The sequence below is a fragment of the Mirounga leonina genome, unplaced genomic scaffold, assembly GCF_011800145.1.
Source record: "Mirounga leonina isolate KUSES-001 unplaced genomic scaffold, KU_Mleo_1.0 Mir_447, whole genome shotgun sequence".
Taxonomy (NCBI): domain Eukaryota; kingdom Metazoa; phylum Chordata; class Mammalia; order Carnivora; family Phocidae; genus Mirounga; species Mirounga leonina.
Window position 1 is genome coordinate 10,540,391 of NW_023270757.1, and position 26,606 is coordinate 10,566,996.

Genomic DNA, 26,606 nt, shown 5'->3' on the forward strand with positions numbered 1-26,606 from the left:
GTGAAAAAAGATACACATAACTGCTATCACAGAGAGTGAATTTAAAGAATATGTAGTTATGAAAATGGATAGCTTACAATATAGCTAGTCATCGATAAGTGAGATTAGTTTTTTCATTCAGAAGAGTGACACACTGATAATACTGTAGTCACTTATAGAAGTCAGCTCACTTGTCTCAAGACTCTTGGTTTACAGGAATTCACTTTAAATGACGTTCTTCTAGTATTTAAACATTATTTTCCCCCACATAAAGTGTTTCGCCAATTACTAAAATGTTTTCCCAAATTATACTTTTTTATTAAAAAATTCTTAACAAATTTGTCTGTGGGGAAATAAAGCAGTGCTACTTGGGCTAATCGAAAATTATGGGTATTTTCTGAACTATCTCCTAATAATGCAAATAGAAAAAATAAGATGAGCAAATTAGCTCAAAGACCTTATTTTGATCTCTAAATCTTGAACACATTTTCTTTCCCAAAGTATGTAATCAGACCTTCCTGCATTGACTATACTCATCACCTGGAATGGGTGAGAGAGGGAGAGAAAGAGAGAGAGGCCTTCACACTGTAATATGCAGGAGATTTGGGGAACATAGTTATTAATAAAATGACTCATAGACTGGTAGCAAAAGGTAGAATACTGAATGGCCCCAAATAATCAGTATAGTGGAAAATAAGCCCGTGATTACTTTAGATTGTGTCTATTCCCATGAAGGCACACAATCTGTCCTGTAATTTCTGAAAGGTTTACACTGGTCTGTGATTTACAGTAATTATTTGGATTCCAATCCTAGCTCTATTACCTACTATCTCTGCAAACTTGAAAAAATTTGCCACTCTTCCTGAGCTTCAATTTCCTAATCTATAAATTGAGTGTAATATTAATGACCTAATAGGGTGATGGCCAAATGATGTTTGTGAACAAAGAGAAATGCAAAATGGGAACAAACTATTTAATTATTCCAATAGCAAGATTCTCAATCTGTATTTGTGAATTTTATTTAGGTATTCATAACATGGTGATTTTAATATTGCTCTTTAATCTCTTTTTATGTGGAAAGATTATAAGTATCAATCAAGTCTGATTCCATTTTTATATCTGAAAACATTTTCCCCTGGGATAGAGAGCCAACAGAATAAATTAATCAAAGACTTCATTGTTATACTTTTTTGTTTTTAATTATGAAGGAAAAGGTTAGTAGCAAAATTTGTATCTTCTAATGTTTGAGGATAATCTATTCTGTCTTCTTTATTATTCAGTCACAAAGAATTATTTTAAGGGAAAGCTCTAATACACTATTCTCTTGTTCCTGTTAAAATATACTCACAAACAAAATTATAGGGAGAATATCTAGTCTACAGTAGCACAATTCTGATGCATTATAACTATCTTCAACAGTAGACGGCAGGCTGTGGAACAAGATTGAAGGTTCTCTACCTTCCGTGATTTTTCTGAGACTGACCAGGGAAGATGGGGGTTTAAATATTTGTTAAAATTCTAGATTTCTGTCCCTGTATTACAAAGCATAAGAAATCATCAGTAATCAAAATTGGAGAGTTAATTTAAATCACAATTGTCACAGTTTATGATCGAAATACTTGTTTTGGAACTGCAGTTCATTATTCACACTCACGCATTTGGATATCTACCCTATATTGGGCGCCTGAGTGGCTCAGTTGGTTAAGCGACTGCTTTCGGCTCAGGTCATGATCCTGGAGTCCCTGGATCGAGTCCCGCATTGGGCTCCCTGCTCGGCAGGGAGTCTGCTTTGCTCTCTGACCCTATCCCCTCTCATGTGTTCTCATCTCATTCTCTCTCTCTCAAATAAATAAATAAATAAATAATCTTTAAAAAAAAAAGATATCTACCCTATAAAAGATAAATCAACAGTTGGAATCTTGCAGATGTGGGTGGGCAGATCCTAGATTACTTATCTAGACTGTTTCTTCAGAAACATTACATTTTGTCTCTTTATGTCATGTTGATCTTCAAGTGAGAACCATTTCCTTACATTTTTTGCATCACAAGCCACTTTGAATTGCAGGTCAAAGTTACGAAACATTTCAGAAACAAAATGTACACATGCACTTCATTTAAATTTCACAGACTTTTTTGAAGGCTCATAGGAACCCCAAGGTTAAGACTTGCATCCCATAGAAGTTCATTAAGAGGAGTTAAAATCCCAAACCTGGATGGTGCTTGCTAACCTGTTTTCGTCAATACTTCCCATGAATACATGAGCACTTTGAAAGATAAGATTCTATGTGGAGTATCAGAATTGCCTTCTTCCCCAAGCATAATCCTGATCTCTAAGTAAAGCAACAAAAGAGCTTCCTTTTAAACTCCAGTGGTTTGAGTCATTTTGGTTGTGTGAATAGCATACACTAGTTTTACATAAAAACTGCAGGTTATTATGCAGAACTAATCTGATGTATAATCCTAGCACAACGGCAGTAGCATCTTATTCTTTAAACCACAGCCAGAATATATTTTATTTTGTATAGCCTTGTGTTTTTAGAAGTTTGTGATCTCTTAAAGATGATCTGACTCTCCTACCTTCTTTTGAGTAGATTAGAAACTAACTGAAACCCAGGCATAGCCCCTAAGTGCCCACATTTGGTATGTGCCTGAACTGAGATTAGAATTCAAGTATTCTCAGTTCAAATTCAGTGTTCTTTCTTCCTGAACTCTTAAACTTTTCACCGGTTCATATGTATGGGAACAAAAAAGGTTTTTTTCAGGAATGCATTCATATTAGGTGAACAAGGAACCCTTGGTAATTTTCTGCTTTCTGTCTGCAATAAAATATTGTCATGATTTTAAAAGTCCTGGGTAGTAACTGTCATTTTGATTTATTTGAATCCTTTGGAGTTGGTGCCAAACTGAGTATTTCCAGGCAACCTTCAGTCTTCCTGTTCTCGAATTCTTCCTCAGCAGGGCTGCTCCTCACTTGTTCTCAGTTCTCTGTATTTTACCTTCCACAAACAGCACCAACTCTGTCCATTTCTTCATCAATACTAATGTATTAGTAGTTCTGCCAGGAACCCCTCCTGTTATATTTCCTAAGGGTAACTGCATCTTAATAAGGATGCCAGCATAAAGCAGCAGGTAAAAGTGCTGAGGGTGAAATTCTAACTGGAGCATGAATAGCAGCATTCTGGATTCTCAGGAAATGGTCTAGATAAATCGATTCCTCCTCTACAGCTCTACTGGGCCACTTTTAACTAAACTGGTGATCTGTGGTATTTTAATATATTACATTTAATAGATTAATCTACTTTCAGGATTAATCTCTGAGTCTTTAATCTATCTTCTTTATGCTAACTCCTCAGAATATATAATAGTAGGGCAGAAATGGAATAAACTCTAAAGTACACATAGAGAAATGACCCCAGTGGCAGCTGAACAGGTAAAAAGGGGGTTAAGTTTGCTCTTATCTTTTATATGCCTACAGGGCCTTATTTGTTGGTGTTTAAATCTCTGGGAAAAAGCAGTTGGAAGTTTAAGTATTTTGCTACCTCTGCTACTGTGTTCTCACGGGGGCACTGCCCTATTTCTTACCATTATTCATTGTCGTTCTGCTTCTAAATAGCAATACTTCTGAGGATGATTTTGTAGTGCTGTGGATGCTGCTTTCCTTGAGCTCGGATGACATTCCAGAAATGCTGTCACTGAAGATGTACTTCTAAGAAAGATGTTATTTTGCCATGAGCAGATGAGATCATACATTATATTTAGGACTCGTAGGAAAGGAAACTGCTAATGGGTTACAGTCTGGATCTAAACTTTATATTTTATTTAAGTTGCATTAGCTTTAAGAAACAACATTTTTTCCCTAGGTTTTTAAAAGTGTTTAATCATTCCATGCATTTGAACATGCAAAGAAAGTATAATGTTTTACAAAATTAAACCAGTTAGTGGTATTATTGTATTGGTGATACCCGGCGTTGCTAAGATTTTTTTAAAGTTATGCTTCTTCTTCACATTAAATCTTTTAGTGAATCCTATAAAGCCTCAAGTGTAACAAGAAAATTGGGAATGATTTTGTTCCTTCCCCAGCCCTCAGTTTTAGTCAGCATTAAATGTGCTTGAAATAATTGCTCCAAAATATAATATGCTTATTTTCACAAGCCTGTTTTATTTCAGGTTCCTAAAAAAAGCAGGGTATTGACCTATTGAGAAAATTATTTTTTATAGATAAGATCTAGAAATCTTTTTTTTTTTTTAATGGTTTTCTCCCCGCAAAAAGACCGACTGCAAGTGAATGGGTTATGTTATTTATTTTTCTTAAGTAAGCTCTGTGCCTATTGTGGAGCTTGAACTCATGACCCTAAGACCAAGAGTCACAGGCTCTACAGACTAAGCCAGCTGGGTGCCCCTAAAAATATGTTTCTTTTAAGACTGACTTTCCTAGAGAGCTTGGAAAGATGGCAGAGTAGGAGGACTCTGAGCTCTCCCCGTCCCATGTTTACAACTAGATTTCAAGTCAATAAACTAGAGAGCATTCTGAAGACTGGCAGAACAAACTCCACAACTGCATATAGAGAAGAAGGTGCACCTAAAAGGGTTAGAAAGTTCAGAAAGGCAGAGGGAGGCTGCCTGTAGGATGAAGAGAGATGTGTGCATGGAGAGGGCAGAATAAGAGGCCATGGTTCCAGGGATTTCAACCAGGGAAGACTAATTCTCAAAGCACTTGGCTTTAAAAACCAGAGGGGCTGAATTCCGTGAGTTGTTTTTTTTTTTTTTTAATTAACGATTTTATTTATTTATTTGACAGGGAGAGAGGGAACATAAGCAGGGGGAGTGGGGGAGGGAGAAGCAGGCTTCCCGCCGAGCAGGGAGCCCGATGTGGGACTCGATCCCAGGATCCTGGGATCACGACCTGAGCCGAAGGCAGACGCTTAACGACTGAGCCACCCAGGCGCCCCGAATTCCGTGAGTTTTTTAAAACTAGTGGGACTTGTACCTCTGAAACAAATAATACATTATATGTTAAAAAAAGAAGAAGAAGAAGACAGCAGGAGGGGAAGAACTAAGGGGGGGAAATCGGAGGGGGAGACGAACCATGAGAGACGATGGACTCTGAAAAACAAACTGAGGGTTCTAGAGGGGAGGGGGGTGGGAGGATGGGTTAGCCTGGTGATGGGTATTGAGGAGGGCACATTCTGCATGGAACACTGGGTGTTATGCACAAACAATGAATCATGGAACACTACATCTAAAACTAATGATTTAATGTATGGTGATTAACATAAGAATATAAAAAAAAAAAAACTAATGATGTAATGTATGGTGATTAACATAACATAATTAAAAAAACCCAAACAAACAACTAGTGGGACTTGGAGCCTGGAGCTTTAAAAGTTTAAAAGTGACTCAGCACTGGGCGGCCCTGAGGCAAGTGATAGCTGGATTACAGTCCTTAAAGAGATAACAGTCTGTGAGGGAGGCGATGTTAAAATGGCAACTTACACAACACTGGAGGGAAACAGGAGACAGACCTGTTCATACTGATTTCGAAGCATGTTGGGGAACTTTGAAAATAAGGGAGCTGGCACGTGCCGTTTTCCTCCCTTCACCACACTGCATAAACACAGAGCCACCTGTGGGAGGCAGCACTGCACACTACTAACCGGGTAGTAGTGTGCCATGCCCACAAGTTCTCCTGAAGACTCTCCAGTCCAAGCCTACTAGCCTTGGCCCTGGGCTCAAGGCTAATTTTGTTAGTGCACGCATCATGCCCAGCCACTGTGCCGTGCCCAGCCACCACCTCATGCAGCACCTAGCAACTGTGTGCCCACCTGCCATGCTGCACCCAGCCATGCACCCCCAGCAACCATCGCATACTGGACCCAGCCATGCCAGGCCTTGAACCCTCAGCCACCCCAGCCCTCAGCCCCCAGCCACTGTAGCACTTCAGGGGATCTGGCATAGGTCTGGTGGCCAGGTGCAAACTTTGCTACCACCACCACCCCACTCCCAAGTTCCTTGGTGGGCATGCCTCCTCAGAGCTGGCCTGCCTGAGTCCCACTAAGTGCCCACAGAGAGCAAGCATGCCTACAATAGGCACAGTCAGTGCAGATGACTGCATTGCAAGGAAAAGTGACTCAGACATGATAGCAGGCAATAAGCAACAAACATACGATACTCTATTGAAATGCCAAATTCTGGTGAACAGAGAACACTGCACTGCAAGTCGCTCCAGGAACTCCTCTTCAGGAAGTCACTTCTTTCAAGAACAGAAGACATAGCTGACTTCCTTAACACAGAGAAACAGACACAGAGAGTAAGACAAAAATGAAGAGACAGAGGAATGTATCCCAAATGAAAGAATAGACCAAATTTACAACCAGAGATCTAACCAAACCTGATAATTTAAAGCAATGATCATAAATATACTCACTGGACTTGAAAAAAGAGTGGAAGAGATGAGTGAGATCCTTAACACAGAAATAAGGAATAAGATAGCAGAGATAAAGGGCTCAATAAGTGAAATGAGAAATATGCTTGATGGAATGATGAGGAAGATGGAGAGGAATGAATTAGTGAACTCAAAGACAGAATAATGGAAAGTAATCAAGGTGAACAAAAGAGAGAAAAAAGAATTATGCAAAGTGAAAATAGACTTACGGAACTCAAACATAATAACATAAACATCAGACATAATAATCTTTGTATTATGGGAGTTCCAGAAGAAGAAGAGAGAAAAAAGGAGGCAGCAAATTTTTCTGAAGAAAGAGTAGCTGAAAACTTCCCTAATCTGGGGAAGGAAACAGACGTCCAGATCCAGGAGGCACAGAGAACTCCCATCGAAATCAACAAAAGCAGGCCAACACCAAGACATATTGTAATTACATTGGCAAAATATAGTGATAAAGACCAAAGAAGTCAGTAAATGCCAGGAGAAAACTCATAAGGCTAGCAGGGGTTTTTCAGCAGAAACTATACAAGCCAGAAGAGAGTGGCATGTTATATTCAAAGTGCTGAATGGGAAAAATCTATGGTCAAGAATACTCTATCCAGCAAGGCTGTCATTCAAAATAGAAGGAGAGATTAAGAGTTTTCCAGACAAACAAAAACTAAAGGAATTCATGACCATTAACCCAGCCCTGCAAGAAAGGAGACATTTTGAGTGCAAAGGAGAGACCAAAAGTGACAGTATAAAGGTAGGAAACACAAAATAAGTATTTCACACACATACAAAATTCACACACACACAAAAATGGATATACAATATATACCTAAAATATGGGGAGGAGAGAAGAAAAGAATGGGTTCTAACTTAAATGACCATCAAGTTAACATAGACTGCTTTATGTAGAAGAGTTTATATACAAACTTAATGGTAACCATATATCAAAAACCAGTAATAGATATGAAAAAAATAAAGGAAAAGAAATCCAAATATATCACCAAAAAAAATTAGCAAAACATGAAAGGAAGACAATGAAGGATCAGAGAAAATCTCCAGAAACAACTATAAAATAAATAATAAAATGGCAATAAATACATATCTATTAATATCTACTCTGAATGTAAATGGACTAAATGCTCCAATCAAAAAACACAGGGTGACAGAATGGATAAGAAAACAAGACCCATCTATATGCTGCCTATAAGAGACTCATTTTAGACCTAAAGACACCTACAAATTGAAAGTGTGGGGATGGAGAAACATCTATCATGCAAATGGGCGTCAAAAAAAGCCGGAGTAGCAATACATATATTGGACAAAATAGACAAAATATAGCAATTGTAAATGTTTATGGACCCAAAATAGGAGGACCCAAATACATAAAACAGTTATTAGCAAACACAAAGGAACTAACTGATAATAATACAATAACAGTAGGGGACTTTAACCCTCAACTTACATCAATGGACAGATCATCTAAACAGAACATAAACAAGGAAACAATGACTTTGATTGGCACACTGGAACAGATGGATTTAACAGACACATTCAGAACATTCCATCTTATAACAGCAGAATACACACTTTTTTCAAGTGCACATGGAACATTCTCCAGAATAAATCACACATTAGCCAATAAAACAAGCATCAACACATTCAAGAAGATTGAAGGCATGCCATGCATTTTTTCTGACCACAACATTAGGAAACTAGAAGTTAACCACGAGAAAAAAGTCTGGAAAGACCACAAATACATGGATGTTAAATAACATGCTACTAAACAATGAATGGGTCAACCAGGAAATAAAACAAGAAATTAAAAAGTACATGGAAACAAATGAAAATGAAAACAGAGTGGTCCAAAATCTTTTGGATGCAGCAAAAACAGTTCTAAGAGGGAACTGTATAGCAGTAGAGGCCTACCTCAAGAAGCAGAAAAAAATCATAACATAACCTTACAACTAAAGGAACCAGAAAAAGAGCAGCAAACAAAACCTAAAACCAACAGAAGGAAGAAAATAATAAAGATTACAGCAGAAATAAGTGATACAGAAACTACAAATAAACAATAGAACTCATGAAACCAGGAGCTGTTTCTTTGGAAAAAAATCAATAAAATTGATAAATCTCTAGCCAGAGTGATCAAGAAAAGGAAAAAAGAAAAGACTCAAATAAATAAAACCACAAATGAGAGCTGAAAAATAATAATCAACACCACAGAAATACAAACAGCTATAAGAGTATATTGGGAAAAATTGTATGCCAACCGGTTGGATAACCTAGAAGAAATGGATTAATTCCTAGAAACATATAAACTACCGAAACTGAAAAGGGAAGAAATTGGAAATTTGAACAGACTGATAACCAGTAAAGAAATTGAATCAGTAATCAAAAATACTCCCAACAAACAAAAGTCTAGGACCAGATGGCATCACAGGCAAATTCTACCAAACATGTAAAGTAGAGTTAATACCTATTCTTCTCAAATGATTCCAAAAGTAGAAAAGGAAGGGAAACTTTCAAATTCATTCTATGAGGCCAACATTATCCTAATACCAAAACTGGATAAAGATACCACTAAATAAGAGAAAAACAGGCCAATATCCCTGATGAACATAGATGCAAAAATCTTCAATACTGGCAAACTGAATGCAACAATACATTTAAAAAATCATTCACCACGATCAAGCAGGATTTATTCCTGGATTGCAAGAGTGGTTCTATAACCACAAAGCAATCAATGTGATATATCACATCAATAAGAGAAAGGATAAGAATCATACAATTATTTCAATAGATGCAGAAAAAGCATTTGAAAGATACAATATCCATTCATGATAAAAACCCTTAACAAAGTAGGGTTAGAGGGAACACATCTCAACATAATAAAGGGCATATATGAAAAGCCCACAACTAACATCATCTTCAGTGGAGAAAAACTAAGAGCTGTTCTGCTAAAGTCAAGAACAAGACAAGGATGTCCACTCTCACCACTTTTATTCAACATAGGACTGGAAGTTCTAGCCAGAGCAATCAGACAACAAAAAGAAATGAAAGACATCTAGATCAGTAAAAAAGCAGTAAAACTTTCACTATTTTGCAAATGACATGGTACTATATATAGAAAACCCAAAAGACTCCATGTAAACACTGCTAAAACTGAAGAATAAATTCAGTACATTTGCAGGACACAAAATCAATGTACAGAAATCTGTTGCATTTCTCTACACCAATAATCAAACAGCAGAAGGAGAAATTAAGAAAACAATCCCATTTACAATTGCACCAAAAAATAATAAGATACCTAGGAATAAACCTAACTAGAGGTGAAAGACCTGTATTCTGAAAACTATAAAACACTGATGAAAAAATTTAAGATGATCAAAGAAAAGGAAAGACATCCCGTGCTCATGGATTGGAAGAACAAATATTGTTAAAATGTCTATATCCAAAGCAATCTACACATTTAATGTCATCTGCATCAAAATACCAATAGCATTTTTCACAGAGTTAGAGCAAACAATTCTAAAATTTCTATGGAAACACAAAAGACCTTGGGTAGCCAAAGCAATCTTGATAAAGAAATGAAAAACTGGGGGCATCACAATTCTGGATTTCAAGTTATATTACAAAGCTATAATAATCAAAACAGTATGGTACTGGCACAAAAATAGGCACATGGATCAACAGAACACAATAGAAAAACCAGAAATAAACCCACAACTATATGGCCGGTTGATCTTCAACCAAGCAGGAAAGAATATCCAATGGGAAAGGACAGTCTCGTCAACAAATGCTGTTCAGAAAACTGGACAGCAACATGCAAAAGAATGAAACTGGGCCACTTACTATTTCTTACACCATGCACAAAAATAAATTCAAAATGGATTAAAGACATAAATGTGAGACCTGAAGCCACAAAAATCTTAGAAGAGAACACAGGCAGTAACCTCTTTGATATCTGCCATAGCAACTTTTTTCTAGGTATGTCTCCCAAGGCAAGGGAAGCAAAAGCAAAAATGGACTACTGGGACTATCAAAATAAAAAGCTTCTGCATAGCAAAGGAAACAACCAACAAAACTCAAATGAAACCTACTGAATGGGAGAAGATATTTGTAAATGACATATCTTTTTAAGGGTTAGTATAAAAATATATATATATATATATAAAGAAGTGATACAATTCAACATCTCCCCTCCAAAAAACAAATTAACCAATTAAACCCAGGAAGAAGACATAACAGATATTTCTCCAAAGAGGACATCCAGATGGATGGCCAACAGACCCATGAGAGGGTGTTCATCATCATTTACATGAGGGAAAGGCAAATCAAAACTACACTGAGTTATCACTTCACACCTGTCAGAATGGCTAAAATCAACAACACAAGAAACGGCAGGTGTTGGCGAGGATGTGGAGAAAGGAGAACCCTCTTGCACTGTTGGTGGGAATGCAAACTGGTGCAGCTACTGTGGAAAACAGTATGAAGTTTCCTCAAAAAGTTAAAAATAGAACTACCCTATGATTCAGCAATCACACTACTGGGTTTTTACCCAAGGAATACAAAAGAATACAAAAACACCAATTCAAAGGGATACAGGCACCCTTATGTTTCTAGCCGCATTATTTACAATAGCCAAGATATGGAAGTACCACAAGTGTCCATTGGTCAATGAATGGATAAAGAAGATGTGATTTTATTATATATTATATATATATATATATACACACACACACACACACACACACACATATGTATATATATAAAATATATAAATGAAATATTATTCAGCCATAAAAAAGCATGAAATATTGCCATTTGCATCAACATGTATGGAGCCAGCAGTTGTAATGTTAAGCAAAATAAATCAGAAAAAGGGGAGGGAGGTGGGGAAGGGAGGTTAAACAGAGGGCAGGTGGGGGAGGTATGGGTTGAACAGGTGATGGGGATTAAGGAGGACACTTATGATGAGCACTGAGTGATATATAGAATTGTTGAATCACTAGATTGTATACTTGAAACTAATGTAACACTGTATGTTAACTAACTGGAATTAAAATAAAAACTTAAAAAAAAGAAGACTGACTTTCCTATAATTCAATTCCATTGATTTTGGCATTTCTATTCTATTTCTAGTACAAAGTTAAAATTTAAACTGTTCAATGATAGTCTCCTTTCACATAATGTCAAACTGTCTCAAGATATAACTATATATTTCTCAAACCACAATTTTTGGTGTGTGGGTGGGAAAAAATAAAATATTGTTTACAACAGTTACTTTAAAAGCTACTTTCTTTCACTAGTGGCATGATGTGTTTTTGCAATTTGTTTAAATATATATATATATATTAAAGAAAGCATGTATTTTTATGGAAATATATATTTTGCCTTCTTATTTTTCAAAAACATCGAAATGCATTTACTTTAAAGAAACGAAAAACATTTTTAAATTTATCACTCTCTTCAAAACAACAAATAGAAATTGTGAAAGAAAAACAATCTCACCCACATTACAGTAAATTTAGTTAGCAAGAAGGTGGAGTTTTACAGTAATAGCTTTTAAGCAGATTATCTAATTTTAAAATAGTGCACATTGCACTTTGTGTGAAACTGAGATGGAAGAATACATTTCAATTTGTTTAAATGCCTTTAACAGTGAGGTTTTTCAGTGCTCAATTTAATTTTGCATTTAATACCTTTTTGCTAAATTCTTTCTCTCATTTTTTTCATGGTCTCATTTTTTTAAATATCATTTTTGAAAGAACCTTTCTTTGCTAGGGAAGAAAATGTTTAAGCCATCTTTGCCACTGATTAAGAAAGAATTTAACTGTATCACCCCATAAATAAGCCTGCAGAAACCAATTTGTAGCCTCTGGTTGCTAAAGACCCTGCTGCTGCATTTCCCAACAGCCTAGGCAGTTGCTAAATTGAGAGGATCAGTAATTTTTATTTAGGAAAAACAAGGGCAGGTCAGCAGTGATTGCATCCCACGTTCAGGGTGGTGGCAATTAGGTTGTAGTGATTTGGCTGCCTGTTTGATTGGAATTCTCAGTGTGTGGTTTGATAGAAGCACATCTGCTTTTAGGACTCCCTATTAGATGTATCTAATGTGTTTTGACCAATTGTTGAAGTGCTGGATGGCTATTTATTCAAAGCTACATTCAACATGCAAAAAACCGTGTGAGTGCTCTAAATTCGATGGCTTCAGACTTGCAACAGAATAGGAATACTTTTGAGCTCTCTGGTCAGAAACTTTCCATCAGTACATTCATTATTATTGATCCTTTGAACCAAAAAAACTTGTTCATCTCACTTCTTTTTCTATTTTGGGCTTATTTTTCCAGATAGAGTTTTACTAGACATTGAGGTTACTTCTGTCTTTCACTTTTTCTATTTCAAATCTATCTTCACTTTGAAACAAAGCCATTCATTCCTGAAAACAATGTGTACACAGACATAATACTGTTTTGTCAATTGTTCAGATTTTGTCCTCTGCATTAATTCACATGATGATACCAAAGCAATTTTATCCAGTTTGAGAAATCGACCCAAATTCGAATGCTGATCAGAAAAAGATCTTAAAATTCATTTAGTAAAATGCTCCCTAACCCACGCTTTATTTTTTCCCCAGATAAGAAAACTGAGAGCCATAAAAATTTAGTGAATTTCTTTGGACACAGATAGACATGGCATTTTAATCAAGGAGTTTTAGTTTATGTATTTTTTTTATGAGGAAAAGTTCTTTTAGGTGGAAATTGAAATAAAACATTCATGAGAGTAATCTAGTTTACCTGTGCAATAGTCCCAACTTTTCTATTTCATTTCTGTATAAACATATACAGATGCTATAGAGACTTGTAAATTTTATATTTTGGTAGCCAAAACTCATATGAACCCTTCTTTCTTATAAGTTTATTTTGCCATACCATGAAAATAATTAGCCATGGGGACATGGACATCTTGCACATTACATTAGAGAAAAATCACAGTCTTTGCATTTATTTTATGTTGATGGAAATGAGAGAGCTTTAAATTGTCGAAGTACCAATAGAGGAGTGACTTTTATTCATAATTCTTATAGATTTTCTTTTTTTATATAATTAATCCTATTTCTAATGATTAGAAATTGTATCCCTTATCTTAGGAAACTGAGCTATGGAGATGGGAAGGGTTTTGTGCCTATCAAATCTATGCATATATCTTTTAACTATTGAAAATCACAGTGGTATTTAGGTCATCATTTTTTCATAGCCATACTTTTTTCTTTCTTTCCTTTTTCCAATTACCTAGACTGATCTTAAACAACAGCAGAAGAAAGTGTTGGGAATCAAGACCAGAGATTATAAAGACTGATATAAAGAGCCATAATTATTAAAATAATCCAGATGAGAAGTGACGATCTAAACTAAAATCAGAGCCATAGAAATGGAGAGGACGAAATAGATACAGTAAATATTTTTTACCCACAATCAGTAAACTGGGAGAAGTTCTCTGTGGTGAATAAAAGTAAAATCTCAAATGTTTCAGGTCTGACTTCTGCAAATGGGCGTATGTCTTTCAAGGTACAATGGTTAAATGTGTAGACAGTCCTTTCAGATTCCAGCTCCAGTATTTGTCAGTTGCATGAATTGATGTAACTTTGCTTCTTTGTGTATCAGTTTCATTTTCCAAAATGGTGATATTAATATCTTTCTTTTGTGTTTGTAGAGTACTTAAATAAGATATTACAAGTGCCAGGCACAGAATAAATGTTATCTATTGTTACTTTTCACTGAGACAGAGAATGCAGGAACAGATGAATGGAACAAAGGTGATTGAAAATTTCACACGTTGAATTGGGAATGTCTTTGGCACATCTGTGTATAATTGTCTGATAGTAAGCATAATACACATGTTTGGGGGCTATACATTTGGATTTATCAGTAATAGGTTATTTCTGAAACACGGAGTCATTGTAAGAGAGGCTATAGAATAAGAAAGGCAAAGGGAAATTACATGAATTCATTTTAAGAAATGGTATAGCATAAGAAAGCAAAGTGTCAAAGATGAAGTACTGAGGAAACATGATATAACACATATTTAAGAAGGACTAATCAGAGTGATAGGAAGAAAGCTAGAGGAAAACAATGTCATAGAAGTCAGGAGATAAGTATTAAGATGGTAATGGTAACAGTAGTTGGCAGAACCAAATACTAAATGACACAGGTAAAATAACTGAAATTTAAATCTGTATTAAAATTGTCAACATCAGATATAGCAGTCAGTGCCAGGAATCTCTAAGGAAATGTTTAACGGATGAAGAGAACATTTGGAAGTAGAGTTAGTAAAGGTAAACCAATATTTTTGAGAGGGCATGACTGAGAAAAGAAGAATGGAGAAAAACTATAACTATATAGAATATGAAGCTTATAAGTGTTTCATTTGTTTGCTTTCTTTTTTATTTAAAGCTGTCTTTAGAGTTCTTTTCAGTGTAATTATTTTGTAGACACTACAGTTGCAGTTTAACAAAACAAAATATTGTTTTTTAACAAAATATCCTTTTGTATGTAAGATAATTGGCACACTGTCCAACACAACGGAGATTGTTGCTCTTTCAAATGTTAGTAGTCTTTTCTTTCCCATGGGAAACTTGTCTTAATTAAACTATCCACTAAGTATGAAGTGAATGCATCAGTTTCCTATTTCAAAAAATATTTGTGCAGTTCATGAAATCCTGGTCACATTTCTCAAACATACATAAGTATCTTCTGCTACTATTCAATATCTACATGGTTAACTCACATTTTCTGGTGTGGTATCATCTGCTGTGATGCTTAAATGGTGATAACACTGGTTTTCAGCAGGAAATCAACCTCAGAACTGTTAGCCACGCCCATCAGTCAGGAACATCACTGAGTTAAGCATGGTGGTAACACTGCGTTCACCATCTATCTAGCTGTCGACAAACTACCACTTGTGAATCTCACATGTCAAGGAAAGGGATACAAATTTGTCTTAGAAAACAGAGATGTCACTAATGTATCCACACTGTTGGCCCTAACCTGCCCTGGTTCTTACCAAAAGAATTAGTAAATTAGTATGTTTTTGAAATATCTATTTCTGTATATTATTTGAAAGATATGCAATGTGAATAACAGTGGGTGTGCTGCCAGCTACCAGTTATGAGTATCTAATATTGTAGCTTATTTTAGACCTACATGCTAGCAAGAATCTGAAATGATCACCCTTTCTTTCAAATAAGTAAATAAATCTTTAAAAATAAAGGGGGGGTATCTGGGTGGCACAGTCGGTTAAGTGTCCAACTCTTGGTTTCAGTGCAGGTAGTGATCTAATGGTCGTGAGATTGAGCCCTGTGTTGGGCTCTGTGCTCAGCAGGAAGTCTGCTTGAGTTTCTCTCTCCCTCTCCCTCTGTCCCTCTCCACTGCATTTGCTCTCTCTGTCAAATAAATAAATAAATCTTAAAAAAAAAAAAAAAAAGAATCTTGTACCTCTGAAACAAATAATACATTATATGTTAAAAAAAAAGAAGAAGAAGATAGCAGGAGGGGAAGAATAAAGGGGGGGAAATCGGAGGGGGAGACGAACCATGAGAGACGATGGACTCTGAAAAACAAACTGAGGGTTCTAGAGGGGAGGGGGGTGGGAGAATGGGTTAGCCTGGTGATGGGTATTGAGGAGAGCACATTCTGCATGGAGCACTGGGTGTTATGCACAAACAATGAATCATGGAACACTACATCAAAAACTAATGATGTAATGTATGGTGATTAACAATAATAAAAATTTTTAAAAAATAAAAAATAAAAGAATATGAAATGATGCTTCGTAAAGCATATTCCATCCCACAATTTAGACAGGACTACATCTCCTCCTACTTCTTACTTATTTATTTAATTTTTTAAAAAGATTTTATTTATTTATTTGACAGAGAGAGAGCACAGCACAGGATGCTGCAGGGAGAAGCAGGCTTCCTGCTGAGCAGGGAGCCCCATGCGGGGCTTGATCATAGGACCCCGGGATAATGACCTGAGCCAAAGGCAGATGCTTAACCAACTGAGCCACCCATGTGCCCCTACTCCTACCTTTTAAATACAGACAAATGAGGATCTAGGCTTTCTCATTCTTTGGCAATGCTCTATAGTTAATTGTCAGAAACATGTCATCTTGCTGCTATATACTCACTAATCCTTTTCCAACCCAATTTTTTGGACAAAGTAGATTATTATTATTAATATAGAAGCCATTAATAGGAATTTCATTAATAAGGAACTCTGTTCATCAGGGTTGGGAAAAAGAAGGTCTAGAATGGAGGAAAAGGACTGTTGGGTTAGTCTAGAGTTTTCAATTAGAAAGATAGTGAGAATGCAGGAAGGCCATGGTAATAAGGGTTTTGGTTGGAGGGTATGAAGATGTCAACCTCAGGTCAACTCAGAAGTAGGAAGAGGGGAGGAGACTGAACAAGACTTGGGGAAGAGTCAGAGGCAGGAACTTATAGTTATGCTGAAGAAATGATTTAGAGGAAGGAGTAGAGGTTGAATAACAGGAAATAATTGTAAGAAAGAATTTCAGTGAGGTATAGAGTTAGTTTTAGTTTAATCTGTGGATTGAGTCCAATTGCTTTCATGATTATATTTTACAATCTGGTATGGAAGCATTATGTCATATTTATCTTTTAATTACACATATATTCTACTAGGTAATGTATCTTTAATATTGTTCACAGAATTATTACTAGAGGCTAAAGAACTTTCAAAGGAAGTGCACATACTTTTTTATATTTTCACTTTTTTCCTATTATTGAATACCTTTATAACTCTCAGAAATTCCCTCTTTTCTATAATTTGTTTCATGATAGAGAAGGCATACCTTATAAATTTTCCCCTTTCACCATATTATGGTTCTCCTAAACTATTGATGTTTATAACATTTTTTAAAACATTTTTATTTTTATTTGAGAGAGAGAGGGAGGCAGAGGGACAGTGAAAGAAAAGAATCCCAAGCAGAATCCCCGCTGAGCGTGGAGCCCTATAGGGGTCTCCATCTCATGAGGACTTAATTTGTAACATTGATGCTCATGGAATTTTTTTTAAATGATTAGTACATACAAAGAATGGTTAATGATCTTCTAAATTTATAATGGCAGATCTTATGTAAATCATGGCTCAAACACAAATAGCATTTTTTAAATAACATACTTGATCCTGTGCATGTGTATGAGAGTCTGTTATTCATTTCTTTCTGTGAATACTCAAAGCAAAATATGAAGTATTAGAAAATGATAACAATACAACACAAAAGAAATACAACAAAAAGAAACAACATGAAGCCCAGTTTCAAAGAACAGAGGAAAAACCCAAGCTCTTCTAAGAAAAACTTGAGTAACATTTGGCAGTGATTCAATGTGCTTGAGACACATTTTTCCTAACCTTTAAACAGGAAGGATTCTGTCAAAGATACTTACCTCAAAGTTAACTGCATACTATAAATCTCAGAAAAATGTTTTTTTAAAAGACATAATAATTTGTGAATCGGCTTCTAGAAAGAAAGGGTAAGAGTATCCTCATGCATAATTTTTAACACCAGCATTATTAAATATTGCTTTATTCTATGAAATGTGCATACTTTAGGGAAAAGGGCTCCTTTAGGGAGATGTGAAGTGTGTACCACTAAAAGCTCAAAATTATACTCAGTTCTTACACATGCTGTATTTGTTAATGGTAATAAATGTTTAAGATGTTCAAGAACAGAGAAGTAAAAATATAGATCAAATTTAAAAGCTATTTTAAATCTTACTTAAATTGCACAATTTAAATTCTGATATAAAAGATGTTTGATAATATTGAGTACCCATGAAATATCTAAGAAAGTTCCTTTTTTCTAAACTTCTAAATATATTCCTATATCTAGATAAAAGTTTAATAACTTTTTGACTTATTTACATGAGAACATTGATTCTAAGTCTGCCTGGGGTACATTGGGTTAGGAATGTGAAAAGTAGAATTCTTTAGGATTTGCTACTGGCTTTTTAAAAATGTCAGTTTCACATTTTGACAATATGTAGACTATCTTTCTCATTCCTTCCTTCTAAAATTCTCTTCCCCTTTATCTAGCATATGTGATTCGTAAACACAGGTAGCATATTATTGGAATTAGAATGAAAGGCTCTGAGTCAGGCTGCCTGCATTTAAATCTCATCTCTACCATTTACTGACTAGCAGACTTTGGGAATGTAGCTCAAAATTTCTGTTTCAGTTTCCTCATCTGAAAGGAAGGGAAATTAACAGTAGTTTCTTCCTCATTAGTTTGCATTTAATCATGAAAAGAAATGATCAACATTATATATAAATGTGTGTGTGTGTGTGTATATATATATGTGGTACAGTTTGCAAGTTTAGCAGAGGGTTATATCAATACCTTGTAAGATTTTAACATTATCCATTAAAGGCATACAGAAAATAAAATAGGTGTGATATGGTTTTCTTTAGTCCTGAGCAAGAACTGTTTGTCAAATAAGACAAACTAACAGTTCCTTTCCTTCAAAACCAAAAGTCATTTCTTGGTCACTCAATGGAGTTTTTGACATTAACCATTTCAGATATAGTGTATAGTAGCAAGACTCACCAATTAGCTAAGTAGTCAAACAGATATATGTTTCCCTGCTAAGTAGTTAGAACTGTACTAGATTCTGACTTTCTGAATACACACAGAAGTATAGAGCATGATTTCTGTTCTAATGAACTAAACATTTAGCTGAGCAAAGAAAGCACATATGTGAAAAATATATGATGGAGTATGTATTAATATTGGAACAAGCGTCTGAATCCAAAACAAATTATGGTTCCATAAATTAGCTTAGTTTAGAGTTTGGTTTAGAAAGAATGAATAATGTTTGAATAGGTAGCAAGGGGACATTCTAAGAAGAAGGAAATGTAAAAAGGTTGAGTGTGTGTAGGAGGGGGCATTTGGATCAGATGTGAGAGGTCATGATGAACCCTAAATCCCCACTTCTTTGTGGTCAGTAAATGACAGAAATTTTGCATATTTCTCTTTGGATCTCAGGAGCAAATGGCCCATTAATCATTAAACAGTTGATAGAAACACCTGATCTTTGTTACCCAATTCAATTTTACGTTGCTAAATGTGCGATTTTAACTGAAATATTTAATTATATAAGACTTTTCTTTGAGCTTCGCTTATCTGGTCAGTAGTCAGCTATTGATTTGCAGATTTTCTATCCTGTTATAGTAAAGGTTTTTGATATACATTGTTTATTATAGTTATGGCCTCAAATACTTTATGTTTAGTGTTATGCTGTTATTTTGAAAGTTGTTAACTGTTCTAGAGTACAACAGTCACTTGAATGTGGTATAAGAGTTCTATATCTAATAACCATAATTTGATAGATGGTGTTTTCTGAATCTATGAGAAAACATATCTGAATAAAAAAAGTTGTGAGTGGCTTACTTTCTTATGCAACACAAAAGAGAAAAAAATAGATTTAGACATCATATATAGAAATAAATAATATGTTTTAATAAGGTAAACTGCCATTTAAAAAAATGGATTTATGGTTAATCAAATTATTATCCTATAGCATGAATTTTTATATCAGAGAAAAATTTAAAAATTGTATTCATTCTTTAAATGTCATGGGTTATAGTACTTTATATCAAGGAAACCCTTCTGATGGTATTATTTCTGAGCATTAATTAGTTTCATTAATCTTTAAGGTGCCTTTTACTGTGCTCCTTTTTTTATCTCATCAGGTGACTTAGATTTATCTCACCAGCATCAAATAGCTACCCAAAAATGTGAATTCAAAATGTGTTTCCCCTTTATTTTTTCCTTTTAGGGAAATCCTGAGGGGTTTGACACTTTTCATCCTCCAGCCATTAATCATCTTGTAGGGAAAGGCTATACATTGGTAAGTCTCACTCATTCTAATTGCTCTTTTTAAAGGCTTGATTGTAATACAAAACAAGGAAGATTAAAGACATGCTAACATCATTGCTTGGCTAAGTAGAAAATACTTTTTTTTTAAACAAAATTTGTAACATCAGAATTTTGCTTTGTTTTTAATTAATCTACTAATAGGAGTACTACCAAAAACTATAGTTGTAAAATTAAAATTATGTGGAGAATGGAAACTAGTACTTTTATTAAATTCTAAAATAGTGGTGGTATTACTTATAGATAATATTTATTTTTTTTATTTTTAAAAAATATTATATTTATTTCTTAAAGAGAGTGGGCACAAGCCGGGGGGGAGGGGCAGAGGGAGAGGGAGAAGCAGACTCCCTGCTGAGCAGGGAGCTCAACACTGGGCTGAATCCCAGGACCAGAGATCATAACTTGAGCCAAAGACAGACGCTTAACCGACTGAGCCACCCAGGTGCCCTTATAGATAATTTTTAAAGATATTTTATTAACTGACACCATGGCCCACAAGCACTCATTGAATGAGAATCCATGAATAAGTCTGAGGCTGCAGTCAAATAAAAGATAATAAGTTCTAAAAATTAAAAAAATAATAAATTCTGTCAATTTTGGTAATACGTAATATTTATTTTGCATGTTGAAATTCAATTGTAAAGTTAAATAATTCTTAGGTAGTTTATGCCTTAAAACCAAATACATGCTTTTTTTACTTCAATTTATTATTATTCTTCTCTATATAAGTGGCATTAACGTATCCTGGTTTCTTGTTTCTGAACAACCCTCCCCTCAACTATCCTATCAAGCTTTTTCTTTCTTTATCTTAAACACACACACACACACACACACGCACACTCATGCCTTAAAATATCCTTTGTATTTTATATGTTATACTTAAGTTTGAATTCATGTGTTATATTTAGGTCACAATTAATTAATTTGAATTTTTCCAATTTTTCTACAGTTTTTGAAGTTTTTCTCATGCTCTCACATGCTTTGGAGCTATGATCTTCAAATATTTTCGATGGAACAGTCCATCAGTTAAAAATGTTAAATATACACTCCAATATATGCACATTGTTTATAAATTACATAATTTATCACTATCATTATAGATAAACAATAGTAAAAATATGAAATGCTCGCAAAAGAAATTTTAAAAGATGTGACAATGTATATATTCTCTCTGTGTATATAGTCTTTCTCTATATATATTCCAGTGGAACTTTGGGAAACCTAGTTCTAGAAATCCTCTGCTTTCTTCTATTCCCATATAATCTCAGAAGTTGTATTGGGTATTCAAAGGCTCTAACAAACCTCATTTTAAGCATTAGATTGAATAGATAATGGGGTATACTGCAAGTCAGTGAGTGTGTTTATACATTTATGCACCCAAACGTGTGTATGCATGGTGATGCTGTATATAGGATTGGCTGGATCAAGAGTTCAAAGTGGCTTAGAGTCATATCCAATGATCTGATCTGAATATTCCTCTTCTGGAAAGGTTAGGGAATGAAATAATTCAGAGACGCTGTTATAGAGGAAAAAAGAACCAAATAAATAGGAAGGTGTCATATGGAATACCTCCAAAGATATCTTGTCAAGTTGATATTTCAGCAGAAATAGATTCACACCATTTATTGTCACTGTCTGATAGAATTCCTTAGTCATGCATACGCTTGCCAATTTTTTTTTTCCCAATAGAGTCCTCAGTGGTGAGCCACCAGATATTATACTGTGAAGATATGAGGGGAAGATTAAATGGTTAGAGTGAAAATCATTTAACCCATATTGTTTCTGCATGTGTGAACCAAAAACCCCATAGGAGTTGTTTTTCACAATGTACCAGGTAACTTCCTTTGACTGTTGCATTTAAATCAAGAGCTTCCCACCCCCATCCCTTACCATAGGAGCTCATATTTAACTTGAGTCAAGCCTCCATTCAAATCTGAAGCCAGGCAGGGAAGTGGTGAGATATTCAATGACAGATTCAGGATTTATCAGACTAGCTAGCTTTCATTAAATCTTTAATATAAAAGTCTTCATAATTGCTGATTCCATTTATTTGAGCCCTCTTCTAATTTAAAAGCCTAACACTGTTGAACCGGTTAAGGAATCCATTTAAATGCTGTTATCCAGGAACCAATTCTCTACCTCTTATCTTTGAAAATTTCATGCCAAATATCATGCTGAAATACAGATGTATTTTGTCTACATCATTCCTTTAATGTACTGGTTTAGTAAACTCTCATAAAAAAATAAGAAATAAGATGAGGCTTATCTCACACAACTCAGTAAATCCCTGATGACTTATTAATTATGGCTTTCTTCACAGGACTCCCATTTGATAGATAATTCCTTTATTTTTTTTTTAAAGATTTTATTTATTTATTTGACAGAGAGAGACACAGCGAGAGAGGGAACACAAGCAGGGGGAGTGGGAGAGGGAGAAGCAGGCTTCCCGCGGAGCAGGGAGCCCGATGCGGGGCTTGATCCCAGGACCCTGGGACCATGACCTGAGCTGAAGGCAGACGCTTAACGACTGAGCCACCCAGGCACCCCTAGATAATTCACTTAAATTCAAGGATATTTTGGGGATCAAATTTTACCTCACCAAGTCATAGTACATGTAATCTAGCTTATCTAAAAAACAAAAACAAATAAACACTCACTATTACCTGGCATTAGGCTCTCTATCCTTGGGCTCTAGTATTTCTTTATGACTTGATCTAGAGAAAAATAAAGGACAGCAATCAGTTTTGCTGTTTCATTCTGGATTGAATTTTTCTTGTTTTTTTGTTCTGAGCAGTCAACCACTTCATAAAGGTGTCTGAGTTGTTAGATGTTGAGAGAAAAATGGGGAAAAAAGGAAGTTAATTTGCTACCTTCCCAGAACACAGGTGAAGTTTTAAGCAACTTTGTATTCAAAATTGCTAGTAAAAAAATCACACATCAGAATCCAAGTGTGAAGATGAGGTGGAGTGTGGGTCTAGCAAGGTGGTTGGTTTGTCTCTGCATAAACCATGTGCAGTGTTTATGAAATAGGGACCCACTTCTCAAACTTTCAAGATTTTCTTAATTGGAATTTTTTTAATTGGGTAGACTTCCCATTGCAACTTCCCTTCTTCCTTACCCATCACCAGGCCCTCATTAACCCCTTTCTTTTCTGTAAGTCCTCCCTTATCCCAGATACGCCTTTCAAGAGTTAATATTCGCTCAGTAACTTCTTTTGTTTCCTTTCTTTTCAGTCCATAGCTTTCATGCCTGAACTCATCCACTCTTGTAGTTTCGGGGATTATTTCTATCGAGTGACAAATCAATATGTCCTCTTAAGATCTCATTCTTGAGAATCATATCAGCATATCTATTTGATCGCACATCAGCTTCTCAACTTCCAATATATTAAAACTGAACTCACCATATTTTTCCACAAATTTACTTTTCTCTTTCCCGTTTCTACAAAAAGTGCCATCTACCCAGTTTCACAAAAAGAAACCTGGAAAATATCTTGGATTCCTCTCTCAACTCTCTTACTATACCATCCATGAAGTCTTGTTAATTCTACTTCTGGACAGGTGAGGAATGTCACAGGAAGTAAGAAAAAGTGTAACATGTATTTTAAACCCCTTCGAAACACTTCAGTGGAAACTAAATTCATTAAGAGAAACAAAATGATCATTGTAGTCTAAAACAAAGACAAAAAGATAATTCAACCCTAAGCAAAAGCTAATGCCATAGTGTTTTATCATTAAGTTCATTGTATTTTTACTATAAACTCCAATCTCTTTAATTTTATTTCATTAATACCATAACATTTCTTGTCCATAATATATATGCATGTATCTTTGTAGAGCCATTATATATTATTTCCCAATAACCATGGCAAGTTTAATGTTCAAAAATTTCCATTATGTGATAAAAATCAGTGAGAAAATAATTATGTACCATAACTGCTTCCACATGTTTTAATTTAAAAGATCTATTTTGGGGGGCACCTGGGTTGCTCAGTTGGTTAACCGTCTGCCTTCGGCTCAGGTCATGATCCCAAGGTCCTGGAGTCGAGCCCTGTGTTGGCTCCCAGCTCAGCAGGTGGTCTGCTTCTCCCTCTCTTCCTTGTTTGTGCTCTCTCTCGCTATCTCTGTCACTCTCTGTCTCTCTCTCAACTAAATAAAAAAATCTTTCCTTTTTTATATTAAGTTTTTCATTTTAATTCGAGTATAGTTAATAGTGTTACATTAGTTTCAGGTGTGCAATATAGTGATTCAACAATTTTATACATCGTTACTTAGTTCTTACTCTTAATCCCCTTCACTTATTTCACCCATCTGCCTGCTTGCCTCCCCTCTGATAGGCTTTATTTTAAATGAGTAGTCTCAGTTAAAGTTACTGTTTTATTTTGTATTTTTTTTATTTTTAATTGTTATGTTAATCACCATACATTACATCATTAGTTTTAGATGAAGTGTTCCATGATTCATTGTTTGTGCATAACACCCAGTGCTCCATGCAGAATGTGCCCTCCTCAATACCCATCACCAGGCTAACCCATCCTCCCACCCCCCTCCCCTCTACAACCCTCAGTTTGTTTTTCAGAGTCCATCGTCTCTCATGGTTCATCTCCCCCTCCGATTACCCCCCCTTCATTTTTCCCCTCCTGCTATCTTCTTCTTTTTTTTTTTTCTTAACATATATTGCATTATTTGTTTCAGAGGTACAGATCTGAGATTCAACAGTCTTGCACAATTCACAGCGCTTACCAGAGCACATACCCTCCCCAGTGTCTATCACCCAGTCACGCCATCCCTCCCACCTCAACCCCCACTCCAGCAAACCTCAGTTTGTTTCCTGAGATTAAGAATTCCTCATATCAGTGAGGTCATATGATACATGTCTTTCCCTGTTTGACTTATTTCGCTCAGCATAATACCCTCCAGTTCCATCCATGTGGTTGCCAATGGCAAGATCTCATTTCTTTGGAGGCTGCATAATATTCCATTGTATATATATATACCACTTCTTCTTTATCCATTCATCTGTCGATGGACAACTTGGCTATTTTCACTGTTTGGTTATTGTGGACATTGCTGCTATAAACATTGGGGTGCAGGTACCCTTCTGGATCCCTACATTTGTATCTTTGGGGTAAATACCCAGTAGTGCAATTGCTGGATCGTATGGTAGCTCTATTTTCAACTTTTTGAGGAACCTCCATACAGTTTTCCAGAGTGGCTGCACCAGCTTGCATTCCCACCAAAAGTGTAGGAGGGTTCCCCTTTTTTCTGCATCCCTGCCAACATCTGTCATTTCCTGACTTGTTAATTTTGGCCATTCTGACTGGTGTGAGGTGGTATCTCATTGAGGTTTTGATTTTGATTTCCCTGATGCCGAGCGATGTTGAGTACTTTTTCATGGGTCTGTTGGCCATTTGGATGTCTTCTTTGGAAAAATGTCTGTTCATGCCTTCTGCCCATTTCGTGATTGGATTCTTTGTTCTTTGGTTGTGGAGTTTGATAAGTTCTTTATAGATTTTGGATACTAGCCCTTTATCTGATATGTCATTGCAAATATCTTCGCCTATTCTGTCGGTTGTCTTATGGTTTTGTTGACTGTTTCTTTTGCTACGCAAAAGCTTTTTACCTTGATGAGGTCCCGATATTTCATTTTTGTCCTTGTTTCCCTTGCCTTTGGCGATGTTTCTAGGAAGAAGTTGCTGTGGCTGAGGTCGAACATGTTGCTGTCTGTGTTCTCCTTTAGGATTTTGAAGGACTCCTGTCTCACATTGGGGTCTTCCAACCATTTGGAGTCTATTTTTGTGTGTGGTGTAAGGAAATGGTCCAGGTTCATTCTTCTGTGTGTGGCTGTCCAATTTTTGTAACACCATTTGTTGAAGAGACTGTCTTTGTTCCATTGGACATTCTTTCCTGCTTTGTCGAAGATGAGTTGAACATAGAGTTGAGGGTCCATTTCTGGGCTCTCTATTCTGTTCCATTGATCTATGTGTCTGTTTTTGTGCCAGTACCACACTGTCTTGATGATGACAGCTTTGTAATAGAGCTGGAAGTCCGGAATTGTGATGCCGCCGGCTTTGTTTTTCTTTTTCAACAATCCTCTGGCTATGCCGGGTCTTTTCTGGTTCCATATAAATTTTAGGATTATTTGTTCCATTTCTTTGAAAAAAGTGGATGGTATTTTGATGGGGATTGCATTGAATGTGTAGATTGCTCTAGGTAGCATTGACATCTTCACAATATTT

General features: G+C 35.7%; 1 long non-coding RNA gene across 1 annotated transcript in view; it reads left to right on the forward strand.

Annotated features, from left to right (window-relative positions):
* LOC117999073 overlaps nucleotides 1-26,606 on the forward strand; it is a 663,845-nt gene that overhangs the window by 297,286 nt on the left and 339,953 nt on the right. The window contains exon 2 of the long non-coding RNA XR_004676203.1: nucleotides 20,271-20,342. This is a non-coding gene — a long non-coding RNA (uncharacterized LOC117999073). The remainder of the gene's footprint in view (nucleotides 1-20,270; nucleotides 20,343-26,606) is intronic.